Source organism: Ursus americanus, chromosome 3, assembly GCF_024610735.1.
Source record: "Ursus americanus isolate L20-20 chromosome 3, mUrsAme1.1.p, whole genome shotgun sequence".
NCBI classification, from domain to species: domain Eukaryota; kingdom Metazoa; phylum Chordata; class Mammalia; order Carnivora; family Ursidae; genus Ursus; species Ursus americanus.
The window spans coordinates 49,371,249-49,388,489 of record NC_142129.1 but is presented as its reverse complement, the minus strand read 5'-3'; the positions used below and the strand labels follow the sequence as shown (position 1 = coordinate 49,388,489).

At 43.8% G+C, this 17,241-nt stretch overlaps 1 protein-coding gene across 2 annotated transcripts in view; it reads right to left on the bottom strand.

Annotated features, from left to right (window-relative positions):
- OSBPL3 (oxysterol binding protein like 3) overlaps positions 1 to 17,241 on the bottom strand; it is a 257,656-nt gene that overhangs the window by 204,892 nt on the left and 35,523 nt on the right. Inside the window, exons 6-7 of one of the 2 annotated variants that reach the window (XM_087860961.1) lie at positions 9,392 to 9,601; positions 3,769 to 3,925 (exon numbers count right to left, since the gene is read on the bottom strand). The gene's annotated coding sequence lies outside the window, so the exon portion shown is untranslated. Of the gene's footprint in view, positions 1 to 3,768; positions 3,926 to 9,391; positions 9,710 to 17,241 lie in introns of those variants that run through there. The other variant, XM_045793008.2, reaches the window with a different exon arrangement.

Here is a 17,241-nt window from a genome sequence, read left to right as displayed (position 1 = left end):
CAACCTGGAAAAGAGAGATGTCTCTGAGTGGTTACAGCGGGGGTGCCCCAGAGCTGAGCACCATCAAGAAGCCTCTCCAGCTCCCTAGACTGAGGGGAAGGAAGTGAAAGGACCAGGATCTAGGGTCACCTGATGGAAGCAAGGAACTTGATGCACCTGTTGGGCAGTGGTGGGACCACTGAGGAGAGAGATACTTAGCGCTGGAGCCTGAGACCCCGGGCCCTCCCCCATTCCCACCTCCCACTGGACAAGTCCACAGGGAAACTGGCTGACACAGGAGTCTGAGGAGCTCAGCCTGCAGGGTGCACCCACCCCCAGGGACACAGAGCAGAACTCAGGGAGAGTGAGAAGTGGCTCAGAGGGCTCACAGGCCCAGGAAAGCAGCCTTGAGTGAAATAACATCTATTTTGATAAGTAAATTGCTTGTAAATGGGTAGATGAGGTCATAGATGCTTGTCCCTTATTATAAAGAGTGAGTTTGGGATTAAGAGAAATGAGATCATCGGAAGCACTCGAGGAAAAGAAGTTCGGGAAGTGTAACAAATATAGGTAGAATAAAAGCTAGAGTTCAGACAGATAAAAGTAGAATGCATACTTGTAAGTGATAAGAGAAAGAGGGAAATAACCTCAGCGGAAGTAGAGAGAACACGCTAAGACAAACTACACACTACAGCTTACTTTCTCACACATGAGCTGGGCCTTGTTCGTAACAGTAGAGTGTCAAAATAATTGCATGATGTGATATCAGATGGGCCAGTGACAAAGAATCATAGAAGGTATGATTCTCTATCTTGAAGTCCTACCACCCGTCCAGGCACATGTTGAATATCTTGAGACCCCTGAGTCTGTATCCTGATAGATGATCAGGAATAAAGGATGAAATGGGCAAAGAGTAACACATAGAAAAGCTGGGGTATAGACCTCTAGGGAACTGAGCAGAACAGATAAAAAAATCAACCAGCAGGGGCGCCTGGGTGGTGCAGTCGTTGAGCGTCTGCCTTCGGCTCAGGGCGTGATCCCAGGGTTCTGGGATCAAGCCCCATGTCAGGCTCCTCTGCAGGAAGCCTGCTTCTTCCTCTCCCACTCCCCCTGCTTGTGTTCCCTCTCTCGCTGGCTGTCTCTCTCTCTGTCAAATAAATAAATAAATCTTTAAAAAAAAAATCAACCAGCAACTCAAAGGGATGACTAACAATAACATCCTAATTGTTATTTTGCCAAGAAAAGCCTAAAAAAAAAAAAAAAAGCTATGAACTACAAATACCATATGTCACTAAAGAAATAGGAAGACAAAGAAAATCTTAGAATAAGTCTAGGTCTTTAAACTGAATACATTTAGATCAAATAAAGCTAACTACAATGTCTGATTTTTCTCTGTCTGCTACAAAGCCGTATTTGATAATTACGGGATTTTTATGACCCCTGAACCTCTTCCTAGTCCCAAGATTCAATGATCTTGCCCTATTTTGTGAAAGCAGTTTGTGTTCTATAGCAGGCACAGGCTGAAGAGATTGCTAGAGTTAACAGCAGATTTAAATTTAATTGATATCTTGCCAGATGACTGACTTGCCATGATCACTGAAGAACCCTACTGCCAGAAGGAAAATTGCTCTCAGCCAAAGGAAAGAGGAAACGTAGTGGCCACACCCTCCTCTCCCGCAGACCCCTTCGCCATGTTTGTGCCAGATGAACATAATTTCCTTTGGCTACAGTTCTCTGGACCACACTCAGCTCCTGACTCCAGTGCAATCAATCTCCAACCAGTCAGAAGTTTAGGGGGTGGCCCTGGTACAAAAAACATTGTCCAAACAGGGATGGTGATGGCTTAACAGACTCTTGGCTCTTTCTGAGAATTTGCCTATGAGATACATGTGGAGACAACTGAGCTCCCGATCCGTTCTAATGATGGTACTATTGTGAAGCTGGAGATTTCCTGTTACCGAAAGAGGTAGCAGGGGCTCTGTATCTGCAGGGTGGCTTTGTGAGTGGCTCCTGAAAGCCTAATCTTGAGCTTACTTTTCCCCTCCCAATGACTCAATAAGCCCTGTAATATCTGCAGTAAATCCTTTCCAGCTTCAACTGGTTGGAGTGGATTCTGTTCTCTGTAATTGAGCCCTGGCCGATACAAATGTAATTTCTGCATTAAAGGCTTGCAGCCTTACGGGGAGAGAGGCATGTTGACAAGTCCCGGAGGACCCTGCTGTAATTCAGGTGCTTACAGAGTACACTGGGTACACGGAGGAGCAAATATCTGAACTTCAGCGTACAAAGGAATGATTCACAGGGAAGGGGCTCTCACACTGGGAACAGGTCTAGGAGGTTAGCAGAAGCACAAGGCAAGAAGGGCATTGTACATCAAGGAAATGGTGAAGATACGATGAGAGAATTAGAGAGTTGAATTGAGGGACAAGGACAATGAGAGAAGGGGCTGGTCAGGTTGCAGGTGCGTGCATGCTAGAGCTGTAAGAAACTTTAGGTACATTCTAGTGCACTCCATTTATTTTACATATCCAAAAACTGAAGCTAGAGCATAGGTGTTCTGACTCCCAGGTGACTGCCCTTCCAGGTAATACGCACAGAGTCCTGAATGTATTGTTCAATGGTGAACGTTATAAATAGCAGAACAGAGAAAGTGGGTGAGTGACGAAATGTCCAGAGAACTGAGAATGGTGAGGCTGTGATACCCTGACCTGAAGTGGCAAGAGCTGTCTGACTTCGCTCCTCCATGTAGCACACAGCGCAAGGCAGGGGAAGCCTGCGACACACTCCTGTCAATCAGCCCCTTGCCTACTGCATGCTTCCAGTGGTCCCATATGGGTCAGGCATCACGGCTCTGTTCCGTAAACCAAAGCCCCCTTGGTACCCTGGTCACCAGACATAAAGGAAGAAGAAGGGAGAGACTGTTGGTAGAATGCTCAAATCTGCAAAACTTCTTCTGGAAAAACCTGTGAGGATCATGCTCTCTCCTTCATCCTCCACATTCAAAATTCATTTATCAATTTCTTTACCATCCATCCAACCACCCATCCACCTGTCTATCTGTCCATCCTTCCATCCCTTCATTTATCCACTCATCTATCCTTCCCACCACTGATCTGTTAATATTTCTACATATCTGTTTATTTATATATCTACAGCTACAACGTCAAATACTTCCGTAGTGTTTCCCCTCTGTTAGGCAGCACACTTTATATGAATTAACTCAGTTCCCGTAATCTTCACATCCTCGTGATGTATTATTTTTATCTCCATTTTACAGATGAGGAAATCAGACACAGCGAGGTTAAGTAACTTGCCCAAGGTCACAAAATTTATATCTGTTATCCTCCTTTGTGTTTACATCCCTTCTCTTTCCTTGAAGGGTGACTCATCCCACTCATCACAGGGTTTCTATTTCTTAGTTACCTCTCAACTTGTCTCCTTCTAAGTTAGTTCAGACTTCCTCCCCAGCCCCCTGACCAGCTCCTGATTTGGATTGATTGCCAATACTGTTCCTGCGAGTCACTCTGATTTCAACCTCCACTTCCTCTTCCTCCATACATCACACATTTCCCTGGCACCGGTAGAGTGATCTTTGCAAGCAGTGTTTCTCAAGGGAGCTGTCCTGAGCATTGAGGGATGTCTGGTAGGTCTGGCATCTGACCACTAAGTTAACAGAGGTGCCCCTCAGTCATCGTGAGAAAAGAAATGCCCCTGGACATGTTCAAACATCAGAGTTGAGAACCTTTGTTAAAAACCCTACATGAGATCGTCTTTCTTAGAGGCACCTACCTGGGTGGCTCAGATGGTTAAGCGTCCGCCTTCGGCTCAGGTCATGATCTCTGGGTTCTGGGATAGAGTCCTTCATCGGGCTCCTGGCTCAGCGGGGAGTCGTCTTCTCCATCTCCCTTTCCCCCTGCTCATGCTCTCTCTCATTATCTCTCTGTATCTGTTTCAAATGAATAAATGAAATCTTAAAAAAAAAAGATCATCTCTCTTAAATCTACTCTAAACCCTAAGATGGGTTTTAACGAACAAATATTCAACACATATTTGTTCATCTCTTCCCAGGCCAGGCACTGGGGTAGGTGGTGGGGAGGTAGTAGCGAACAAGCAAGACACGGCTAACCCTCGTGAAGCACACGGTCTCCAGGGGATACCAGATGTTGAACAAATACTCACAGATGTGTTCAATGCCGCACAGGAGAAGGGCAGGCAGGGGTCCCAGGAGCCTGAGGGGCCAGGAAATGTTCCCTGAAGGAGCTAAGATTTAAGCTACAACCCAGAGGGGGAGCAGGAGTCAAGTGGGCACAGTGGGCATTGGGGAGAGGGTGAATGTTCTGGGTAGAACTGCATGGGCATAGTCCTCTAGGAGGAGAAAGGCATGTCAAGTCCTGCAGCCAAAAGAACCATGGCGAGGCCTGGGCTGAGTGGTTTGGGGAGATTGCTCACCAACGTGGAGATAGACAATGGGGTCATTGTTTGACCCAATGACTTGGAGGCACCAAATGCTATGAGATGGGACAAAGAGAGATAGGGGAGCAGCTACAGATGGTGAAAGAGTCAAGGAAAGAATTGTTTTATTTATACATTTATTTGCTGCCTTTATTTATCTGAGCAGAGCAAAATATTTCCTTTCTGCTCCCAGCCATCTGCCTTTGGTCCATGGAGCATGTAGTCAAACTCAGATGGGTGCCTGGAATTGGGGGAGAGAGAGAGAGTTTGTTTTCCGGAGGAGGGAGGGAGGAGGAGGCTGAAGACGCAGGAGCAAGGGAAGTCTCGGGGGGCGGGTATGTGCGAGATGGGAGACTGAGAGCAACAATCCTGTGATGCCTCAGGTCCTTGCAGGCTCCTGGGGACAGAACTGGCAGGAAAGTCTTACCAGAGAACTGAATTGCGCCAATTATACAATGGCCTGCAATTATGAAACACTGGCATGATCGCTGGTACCTGTGGAGGAGGCTCAGGGAAGGCTGTAATTAAAAAATGAGATAGATTTGTTGAGCTCTTTGATGAGAACCTGATTGACCTCTCCCTTCATTTAGCTGAGCCCATGGCCACCTCTTAAGTCTCCTTTTAGGAAAATTGATTTCGGTTGCAATTGATGGACTCTCAACAGCAAAGGCAGAGCCTGCAAGTGTGGAGCCCGAGGTGGGGCGCTCTCTTCCCGGCGGAAGAGGTCTTTCTACTTCCTCCACCTGCTCCTGACTGCTGACCCCAAGGACAGCTTATTGGGATGTTCTCTTCCTTCAAACAGTGGGAGGAGAACCAGATACCCAACACGTCTGCTCCTATTAAAGAACAGCTCTGCCAACTTCGGTATATTACATTATGGACGATTGTATGTTCTTGACACACAATTACCCAGATGCTGTCAACATGTTAGACTCTGAATTCTTTTTCAAAAGGGAAAGACAGTAGCTTCTCTATATGTCACAGCCCTTTGCTTAGCTACCTGTTATAAAACTTATATTATGCTAATTTCTCTTTTCATGTTTATCTATCATTCCCAGTATTCTGTAAATTTTCAAAGAGCATGATATTTTCCAAGATGAGATTCTTGACTCCTCCCTTCCCGTTATTTCCATATCCCATCAGCCAGCAAGTACTGTGAATTTTATCCTTTCTAATCTGTGTTCTTATGCCAGGGTGACACGTGGTGTCTTTCTTCGATGCTAACAGATGAAGTTTGGCTGGAATCAGGATTGGGACTAGGACGAAATGAGTAAAGCACTCATCTCAGATGCAAAAATTTTAAGGTAATGCCCCCAAAAAACCTCCTTCAGTCATCAAGATAAATAATATTTTAATGCAATATCTTTTAAAAAATCAAAATCAGTGCCCAAAAAATCCATTATGAACAAATGCCAAAATTTCAGATAAAGAAGTACCTTGCTGAGCCATATTAGAGCCTGAGGCAAAAGGAAAACTCAACACGGATCCTATCTTTATCTAAAATTTTGTGTTAAAATGTTATGTTGATGACACGAGGCTTTGGCACCCTCATAAATTTTGCACCCAAGACTAGTACCTTACCTGCCGGACCCTGGCCCTGTCCCTGGCTGGGACACTCCTAGATTGTTGAGGATAGTATCCCCCCTACTTGCTTTTAGGTTTAGCAAATGCTGAGGACAGTAAGCTGTCTTCTGTCTATACACCATCCTTGCCCCTTTTCAGTCTTCTCTTTTATAGAAAGCTTTAGTCATACTAAACCATCAGGTGGTCCCAATATTCTTTGCCTTCTCATACCTCTCTCTGGTATGTATGTTAAGTCTGCTACTTGGGATACTCTTCCCCACCTGATAAGTTCCTCGTCATTCATCTGACCCCACTGAACCATCACCTCCTCTTTGAGCCTTCTTTTATGTCTGCAATCAGAACTTATTATTTATTTCCTCCTTCCACTTATGTTACAGCACCAAACACACTCCATTGCTACTATTTATTTATTGGGGTATTAGGAACAAATGTTTATTTTAAATTGGTTCCAGAATAACATTAGGGAGAGAACTGTCTTTCCATCCTCTCTGAGGGTACAAGCCATTTTTACTTAGATATTAAAGGCAAGGTGACTCCATAACATCGGAGGATTTGGGGATAGACACATTTTCGTTTCCCTATGGACTATGAGCTCCCTAAAGAGAGGGACCACATCTTTTTCATCCTCCAGTAGGCACGTGGTGAGCTTTCAATAACATTTGACTAGAACATGGACTCAGTGTGCTAACACTGCTTCTGTCGCCCCAATCCTACTGGTCGGTGGTGGTAGATGTCTATCAGTGGAACAAGAGAAACCAAACATTACTATTAAGAGCTGTTCAAAAGACAAATTCTTTTTTTAAAAACTAAGAACGGCGTGGAAAAATAACCAAATGTGAACCTGTCATGAAAGTATGGTTAGTGATGAAGTAAATAAACCTTGCAATAGAGAAGCAGTCTGGAAGCCAAAGAGTTGGGAGGCTGGTTAAGGAGAAGCTACCAATCTGTGCTAGTTCTCCCTGGACAGTGGCAGAGTTAATCTGAAGTGAAAGGCTTTGGGAGCATAGGAAAATAATCACCGCACTGCTTTCAGTGGAATTCTTAGGACCAAAAACCTATGCTTTGGAGGAAAGAAAGGGTTAGCAGCTGACTATTCTCTTTTTCCCTGAGAAGCCACTGGAAACAAAGGAAGAAAGGAAGGAAAATAAATCAGTTGACTCGATCAGATCTTCTTATAAACATACTGATGATACACCTCCTGGAAAGGAAATAAATGGATACTTACTAATGAGAGAGCACTTAGCTATGAAAAGCTTTTTAGCAGGATGTACCTGGTCAGTCTAGGATGGCATGATAAATATACCTGCAATCTAAGGCTATCTGGGGCACAGCTCGCTGGAAAATGACATGTAAACGTGAAACTATATGAGTATAAAACTGAGATGTTTTATGACCCAAGTTGTTCTTTTGCTTTAGTGATGACAGCACACATGACTTAGAGATTTCATATGTTAAATCTGGACCAAAGTAAATTCCAATGTAGCAAGAAAGGACCTAGAGAGCTGCTTTCATGGACCAGGGTCTCCTGTCCCTCACATTTACCTGTATTCTTGAAATTATTAGTAAGTCTTGTTACTGGGTAAGATCTCTATCTCCTGTGAGTCTGATTCAAAAACCTGACCCTTTGTGTTACCTTATCTTGAATATCCAAGTCTTATACACAGTTTATATTTTCTTTATTTCCCTTAGTTTTTAGAAATATTGCTTTAGGTGAGATATTTGTAAAGTCCTTTTGCCTGATACATACTAAAGCACTCAATAGCTATTAGTTTGTCCTCCTTCTTATTCTTCAGGATGTAGGCTTGTCTCAGTTATGCTATGGAAAACAGGCGAAAAAGAGGGCCCCATGTGGTAGTGGCATTTGGGATAGAATGGAAAGATTTCACAAATATAAATGCTCAAGATGAAGGACGTGTTGAATATTTATACAGCCTTCCTTTCGTTTTTGGAGATTTTTCTCCATCAGGAGCTCTTCTCTGCTTGTTCCTACAGAAGTCCCAAAAAGAGGCCCAGGGCACACTCATGGTAAGGCTGTAAAGGTCATGAGTGGAAGGTCAGTGCTCACTCAGGCAGGGTGCCTTTCCTCATTTAATGCTTCTCAGTGTGGAGCACAACTCTCAGGTCTGCAAGCTCAGATACCTGATTTGTTTGTGCCTCAAGACAGAATCCGTCTTTTAGGGACACACTCACATTAACTAACCTCACAGAGGCTGAAGTATAACAAACACAAGCATGCATATATTTATTTATATGAAAAATAGAGGGAACAGGAGACATCCTTGTCCTCCGGCTGGCACATTCTCTGTAAGCAATTTATTTAGAAAACTAGAGTCAGAAGGTCACTTGGTGAGTAGGCATTCATTCCAAAAAATTTATTTAGTGCCTACTAGGGGTACCAGAAACCTTTGGAAACAGAGGTTACAGCAGTCAACAACATTTACAAATCCCTGCCAAAGGAGGGGGCACATTCCTAAGGAAGATGAGCCAAGAGACAAGCAAACAACAGTAAACAGTTTCCAGATAGAGATTAGTCCTATAAAGAAAATAAAACAAGATGAGGAGATAGAGCGTACTGGGAGACAAAGGGAAGGCATGTTATTTGGGAAAATATGACAAGAAAAAGCCAGCCACATGCGCTGGGGCTGGGGAATTAGCAGGTGCAAAGGTCCTGACACAGAGCTGGCAAGTTGGAGGAACAGAGGGAAGGCCAGTGTGGCTATAGGAAAGTGAGGGAGGGGCAAAGTGGTGGGTGACACAGTAGAGAAGGAAAGTGGAGGTCAGTTTTCACAGGGCTTCAAGGGCTACGATTAGGAGTTAGGGCACCGTTCTACATGCAGTTCAAAACAACTGGATGGGGGTGCCTGGGTGGCTCAGTTGTTAAGCGTCTGCCTTCAGCTCAGGTCATGATCCCAGCGTTCTGGGATGGAGCTGCATGGGGCTCCCTGCTCAGAGGGAAACCTGCTTCTCCCTCTCCCACTCCCCTGCTTGTGTTCCCTCTCTCGCTGCCTCTCTCTCTGTCAAATAAATAAATAAATAAATAAATAAATAAATAAATAATCTTAGAAAAAACACCTGGATGATTTCAGTAGAGGAGTGACTTTATAAATCATTGTATGGCAGTTGGGTAGACAACAGATGGGAGGGCAGAGAGGAAGCAGGGAGACATGTTAGGAGGCCCCTGCAGTGGTCCCAATGGGAGATGATGGGGTTTGGGGTAAGGCCCATGGTGAAGACAGAAAAGATTAAAAAAACAGTTCAGGGGTGCTGCTGATGGGGCTACTAGATGTATAGGAAAGGAAAGAATCAAGTATGCCTCCTGGGTTAGGATAGTCAGAAAAGGGGTATTAGTGATGCATGTTTTGAATAGCACAGATACCTGGCTGCATGAGCCTGCTGAATCTTTCTTTATTCCTGCCTCCAAGACCAGAGAGATGAGTCCAGACTGTCCTTCTCCAGGCACAGTGGGGGTGAAGAGGCGCTGTCAATGCTGCCTTTTGATCCTCTTTTTCTGTGCATCCATTCAGTTCATTCAACCAGTCTTTATTAAGCACTTCCTGCATGGCTAACACTGTTTTAGGTCTTGGGACTATAGCAACAAAGAAATAACACCATCAAGTATCAACAGTGCATCAGGAGAGTTTGTGCTCTAGAAGAAAGCCATTCCCCATCCCTCCCTTCTCCTTCCCGTTCCTTACCTCCCCCTTCTGTAAAGCTTCTATAAAGCTTTCTTTGGGTCACCCCTCCACCAATCCACCCTCCCATCCAACCCTTCCACCTCCATCCTCCCTCCCCACTGGGCAGAGCCTTAGCAGGCTTATGCAGTTCGTTCCCCCAAGAACCTTCTGTGGTTCTTCCCCTACTTCCAGCCATGGACATTCAGCTCTCTTGAGTCTTCCCTATCTAACCTGGCAAACTAAAAGGTGCTCATCTTGCAGATGAGGTGAGGCTGGGTTTTTTTCAGACACAATCTGGGAAATGAGCTGAGGGACCACAGGAAGCATCTGAAATCACCACGAGTCCATGAAACCAAGGGAATCCTAACATACCTTTACCTCTGTGTCCCTAAAAAGCCTCTCTCATTATCTCCTGCATCGCATCAGAGCAATGATTGGTACTCATTTGTAGAATGAGCCCCTCCTAGACACTTGTTCCTGCCCTCTTCTCATTCTCAATAAGAACAAATCACTTTATATTTGTACAACATTTTGCAAGTTAAAACATGCTTTACCTATTTGGCGAGATCTCACTTCATCTTTAAACCGCTGTGGAAAAGTACATGGTGCAGATATTGACGTGTCCTCTGAACATGTGAATGGCTTGTCTGAAGCCACAGGGACTTTCAGTCTGGTATTTTTATTGTGGTCACATTACCCTTTTACTCAAAGCTTTAAAAAGAGCAAGTTCTTTAGTAATGGCCATGTCTCTGTTAATATATACTATACATATGTGCTATATCTAAATATGGAAAATGCCTATAATCTGAATGTATGCTGCTTGTGCTTGCCTTTCTCAAAGACCTATTCCTGGAAACTATCTGATAAAGAGGATTCTAGTTTCCCATAGAAAAATGTAATCTCTGAGAATTATGTTGCCAATGACCCAGTATCAACTTGAATCACAGATTAGAATCAGAGTGTGTTGGAAAAGCAGTGTTCTATCAAGTAGAAACTTCTAAAGCAATCTGATTCATTCCTTAAAATGATAAATAATGGAATTTTAGAGCTAGAAGGAACTGTGAGGTCATCTAAGGCAGTTCATTTATTTTGCAGATAAGGACCTTGAGACCCATAGAGGCAAAATGAATCCCACAAGTTTATGTATACAGCTAAGTCAGAGAAGGGACTGAGACCAGAAGGAAGCTTCTGGTGCTTGCCTGGTGCTCTTCCCACCACTCCACTTGCCTCCATTTTAAAAGTCCTGATTCTACTCACACTGATTATTTGAAGAATCCCAGTGTGGGAGGGTGGGGGTGGGGGAGGTTCTTGTTTCAACTCATGGTTCTTTTCTTAAATCTTTCTTTTCTTTTTTTTAAGATTTACTTATTTATTTGAGAGAGAGAGAGAGTGCATACACATGCACCCAAGCACAGGAAGGGGCAGAGGGAAAGAATATCCAAGCAGACTGCTGAGTGCAGAGCCCAAAGCAGGGCAGTTCTCACAACCCATGAGATCAGGACCTGAGCCAAAACTAAGAGTGGGGCACTTTCACGGACTGAGCCACCTAGGCACCCCCGTTTTTCAAATCTTGAGATATAAATTACATACAGAGGTTTTAAGCAAATGGTTTGATGAATTTTGACAAATGTACACATCTTAAAAGACATTTCTAGGAGTTGAATTGGTGGGTAATGGGGTAGATATATGTTATGATAGTTTCAGTTTCTTCACAACCTCACCAACACTTGTAAGCTCTGTCTTTTAAATTTTAACCATCCTAGGGATGTATAGTGCTATCTCATTACAGTTTTAATTTATGTTTCCCTGATGATTAATGATGTCATCCATCTTATTATGACCAATATACTATTACACATAAATAGAATAATTTATAAATTCCACCAAGTGAATAAACAAGCTAAAAAGTGATTTTTTTTTTTTTTAGTTTCCTTGGAATTGAGGGCTTCCACAGGAAAATTTGGATATTCTGGTTTTCTTTTCATGAACTCTCCAGGCAAGATTCAACTGATGATTTCTTTTCTGTCAACAAATTATTTGTAGCAAGCAGATATATTCAGAAGTATGCCATTAGTGATTTTTTCTAAAGTAGTTGTCCCAGCAATTAAATATTTGATGATTTCAGTAAGGACATTAGTTATAAAAATTTAAGAGGGCATCAGTGGAGTATAGGGAAAGTGTGGCCTTTGAAGTCATAGAGAATTAGATTTTGATCCTGGCTCAAGTTTCAGTTTTCTCACCTTAAAATGAAGACAAGGATACTTACTGTATTCATTTTTTATGGATGCTTTAATAAATTATACAACTGTGGTGGCTAAAAACGAATTTACGTTTCTGGAGGTCAGAAGTCCAACATGGATCTCACCGAGTTAAAATCAAGATGGCAGCAGGGCTGCATTCCAGCTTCTAGAGGCTGCGTATGTTCCTTGGTGGATGGCCCCTTTTATTTTCATTCATGGCTTAACAGGTTTTTTCCCAGGTTGGGGTCCTAGGAGCAAAACTGGCCAAAATAATAGTATCCAAATAGCATTTCTCTGGCGTAAGCCCCAGCCTGCAGAATTATAGGGCCTCTAAACCTCACCCCCATCCCCACAAGAGCCTCTCAGTTCCAGTGGAGACCTGGGGCAACTCACAAGCCATCCCTGCTGCAGAGCACATTTCTAAGTGCCGCTCCCCAGCAGTGGACCCCGTCTGTGCTCCCTCACACCAGGCACTTCCCTCCCTCTTCAGCTGATGTGCCGGCAGCCTCCGTGAAGCCTGTGACACTAGGGACAAGTCCAAGCCATGCCCCGTCAGACCCACGCACACCTAACCTTCTCTAGGTCTCCACCTCAGTTACCTGCTGGGGGCCTCCAGGATGGGGTTTACACTCTCACTGCTGTTGCCCACATGCCAGTTCTGCAGGATTGCATGGCTCACCCAGGCCCAGTCTCCACTGAAGTTACTGAAGCCATACCTCACTACTGTCCCTTCGTCCACCCCTCTGACCACACTGCACAAGTCTCCAGAGCACCATTCTTCCCTGCCATGGCTGTGCATGCCCATGTCTATTACAACAACCTTCCAACAGATGGCAGTCTAGAGCCTTGAGAAAGGGATGCCTTTTTTTTAGTATAGTTGACACACATTACATTAATTTCAGGTGTACAACATAGTGACTCAACGTCTCTCTACACTATGCTATGCTTATAAGTGTAGCTACCATCTGTCACCATATAATGCTATACAATACCATTGACTAGGGATGCCTTTTCTAATTCACGAAAGGTACTGGAGGGACTAGCGGCAGTGTCCCCACCACGGAAGGGCCTTCGCAGCGTATTATTCCTCTCTTGAAACATGTGAGACAGATGTAGCCCTGCGGATCCTGTGCTTTCAAGTCCTGACATCAGCCCAAAGGATCCGGAGAGCAAGCGCTAGGGTCAAAGAGCATGAAGGTGCTCAGCATGTACTTCCGCCCAGGCTAAAGGAGAAGAGTGCCCCTGCTGTGCCGCCCCCAGGTGCCACCAACCCCTCTCTGCCCCCGGAAAAGAGGGCCTCTGGCTGGAATGCAGGCGGGAGGACGCCTTGCACGCTCGCTTTCTGCCCTGGCCCCAGCTGCTGGAGGTGCTACCTCTCAGATGTATGGGGGTCAGGAGTTGGTTTCCTGTGCCCAAGGTAGCAGAAGAGTCTCCTTTTCTGTTCCATGACTCCGTAAGGCATTGCAACCAAGGGGGTACCTGTATGGGCCTTAGAAGGTGACATTCAAGGGTCCCTCAGGTGGCCTCGAATGTGTTCAGAGTGAAACCAGAGGCATGAGAAAGCTCAGGCTGCCTGTTTGGATAGAATGAGTCACACAGAACAGAGGGTGTGAAATATTAAACAGTTCAGCCTGAAGCACTCTGATAGTTTAAATGCCAGTCACTGCCCCAGGAAGCAGCCTTGGAGGGGGAGTTGGGGGGGGGGGGTTGAGAGGGGGTGTGGGCAGGAAGTCACAGACACTGAGGCTTGGGTGACCAGAGCAAAGGAGAGTGTCACCACAGAGAGAACAAGTTGTCAGTCGCCAGTTATGTCAATTAGTGATTGTGTGGGTCGTTGGAACAGGTGACACCAGAGGAAAATGATTTCTATGAAGGACCCAGTCTGTGTGGGGAATGAGCTAGTTCGGGACTAATAAAGAAATTAATGATGAGGTTAATGGTGAAATTAGTGATGAACCGGCCAAGAGTGGCAACTCGGCAAACATCAACAAAGAGATTCCTACAAGGGAAAAACCTTCCAGACCCTCTTCCTCCTGTCTTCCCAGAACTAGGAACTGATGAAGGGGTCCCTGCACACATTGCATATGCATACACATGCTCAATGAAAGCCGGGATTCCATGAGAATCCTCAGTTTTCTTACGTCATATACATTGTGGTCAGAGAGCAGTTTTAGGAAGGAGCCTGTGTTCTCGATTTCCTAGCCTTTTCTCTGAAAAGTCTCAGCTATTCCACTGCTTTCCAACCACGGCTTTCTGGAAAGATTAACAGCTATAACAGTGATATAAAGAAGTAGAATAATGGTAATAATGATATTATAATATCATCTGACTTTCTGTACTTTAAAACCTTTTCTATGTATTATCCCATGTGAAGCTATCAGTATTAGGGTCCTGTGGAGAAAAACAAATAAAAGTGTTGGCAAAGTACTTTGTGAATAATTAAATACCAGTCATTCATCCCAGTAGTATTCTTTAAAAAAACAAACAAAAAAACACACAATACTTTTTACATAAAAAAAGAAACAACCATGAAATACTTAGGAGTAATTTTAACAAAATCTGTGCAAGAGTGATACTCTGAAAATTACAATATTGTTAAGATAAACTGATAAAACTTAAATAAATGAAGATGCCATAGTCATGCACTGGAACACTCATTAATGTTGACATATCATTTCTTCACAAGTTAATTGAATCTTTCAACAGCATCCCAATAAAAAATCTACAAACTGATTCCAAAGGTTATATGGAACTACACAGGATCTAGAATAATGAAAATGACTTTGAAAAAAAAAACAAACCTGAAGAACTCATTCTGATTTGAAGCTGTAATGTCAAGCTACAGTTATCAAGATAGTACGTTACTGGCAAATGGATCGATTCTGGTAGTAGTCTACGGGAAAGCAGCCTTTGGAGATTGCAAGAGCTTTCACCATAAATAACCCACCATAAAATCTGTTAACATCAGTCCTCCCTTTAAATTGTCCTTCTGTCTTTTAAAAATGTTGCAGTACTAAACTGAAAGGAGCAGAGCAAACGTTTCAAAGCAAATGGATAGAAAGGGCTTCTAAAGACTCCTTAGGCAGGAGCAAAGAGCTCAAGATTGACATTTAATTGCACCAACTCCTTCACAGAGTCATTTTATGACAGTGGACCTTTTAGCCAATACACAGAGTCCTGCTTCTCCTGGGGGGGCCCCCCACCCCACCCCATCTCGTGCCATCTCACTCCCTGGCAGGAACCTTTACCCAGGAGATTTTTTTTCCCTTACCCTTTTAACAACTGTGTAATTAGCACATAATCTAAAAGATTAAGAACCACCTACACTTTTATTTACTTGTTTTCCAAAAGAACAAACCAGGTACAATAGTTAATTGTATTGTACAAAGTGTTGCTTGTCTTCTGGCTCTGAGGTCATACTACCTTACTTCCAAGTTACACATTTGCAGGTTAATGGTGACTCCCTCTCTTCAAACAAGTCAAAGTAGTTTGTACTTTTTTCGTTTTTGCCTTTTTGTCTTATTTGATATTGCCTAAAAACCACTGATCGTTATGTAATATTGGACAAGTTCCCTTACCCCAAGGAAGGTCACATCCATAGATATGAAACAGACTGAGGCTTGAGGATGAGAAGAGAGAAAGGGTTCTCCCAAATGTGAATCCTAAGATGCATAGGTCAGGGTAGAGAAGATTCTTTAGGACATTCTGGGGCTTCAATCAGTAACTTCCTGTGGACCCAGCCACCCCAGCAGGGATGCAATGTCTCTAGGGAAAATGTGTGTGTTTACACCTGAAGAGCTATGTCATTAAAGGACTCTAGTGTTGGCCTGGAGCTCCCAGAGTGAGCCAGGAGACACATACTTCTTTTTCTGACTGACTCAGGACCCAGAAGGATGATGATAGACCAGCAATTATGAGCTCATCAATGGTTCAGCTCATCAAAACCTTTCACTTCGATGAGCAGAGATCGTTATCAGACGATGGGATTAACAGACATCGGTGGTGAAATCTGCCTCATCACCACAGATGATCTGACAGTGGATGGAAAGAGGGTAGCAGATGACTGGCTGGCCCATCTGTAGGGATCATTTTTACCCTAGACAGGAAGCTTTGAAAATGTTTGGGGTGATAGTTTAAGGGATATTATCAGTGGGTTTGTAAATCATACCAAAAACAATTGTGTATTTATAAGAAAATCAATTAAAATGGTTTTCAATTGACTATTAACAATAATTAAATATTTAAATGCAATAAATTTCGTTGATTTTGTAAGGATGTTTTATAAGATGCTGTCATATAACCGTGGATGCTGGTTGGCTGTTGGAACTGTCAGTCTGTGAGAGGATTTAAACGTTGGAAGCATTTGGGGCACCTGGCTGACTCAGTTGGTTGGGCTTCTGACTCTTGGTTTTGGCTCAGGTGTAGATCTCAGAGTTGTGGGATCAAGCCCTGCATCCCACTCAGCTCAGAATCTGCTTGTCTCACTCCCTCTGCCCCTCCCCGCTCATGCTTGCGCTCACTTTCTCTCTCTCTCTCTCTCACAAATAAATAAATAAATAAATCTTTAAAAATAAATAAATAAATGTTGGAAGCATTTGGGGCGCCTGGCCGGCTCAGTCAGTAGAGCATGAGACTCTTGATCTCAGGGTTATGAGTTCAAGCCCTACGTTGGGTGTAGAGATTACTTAAAAATAGAATGTTAAAAATAAGTAAATAAATAAATGTTGGAAACATTTGTGAGTGGCGCTAAGAGAGTACCTGGGGAGGGGCACCTGGGTGGCACAGGCGTTAAGCGTCTGCCTTCGGCTCAGGGCGTGATCCCGGGGTTCTGGGATCAAGCCCCACGTCAGGCTCCTCTGCAGGAAGCCTGCTTCTTCCTCTCCCACTCCCCGTGCTTGTGTTCCCTCTCTTGCTGGCTGTCTCTGTCAAATAAATAAATAAAATCTTAAAAAAAAAAAAAAAAAAGAGAGTACCTGGGGAATACATAAAATTACTGGCTGGCTTCAGAGGCCCAGGCACAGTATAGGTCACCACCTAGTAATGCTCTCGTTAACAACCCAGATCAGTATATCCTGACGGAGCCTTAAATTCCAATTCTAACAGTCTGTCCCCACTTATAGCCAGCTGCCCTTCCATTCATTGCTGTGGTAAATATCTATCGACTGGCCTTTCTATCTCAGCTATTAGTCTGGGTGCTGGAGACAGAGCCTCAGCAAAGTCCTGACTGATGTGAGAAACAAAGGCAGAAGAAAAATTATTAAATTTCCTTATTACTTACAGCCCATTGACAAGTCCTTGAAACAGGCAGAGTG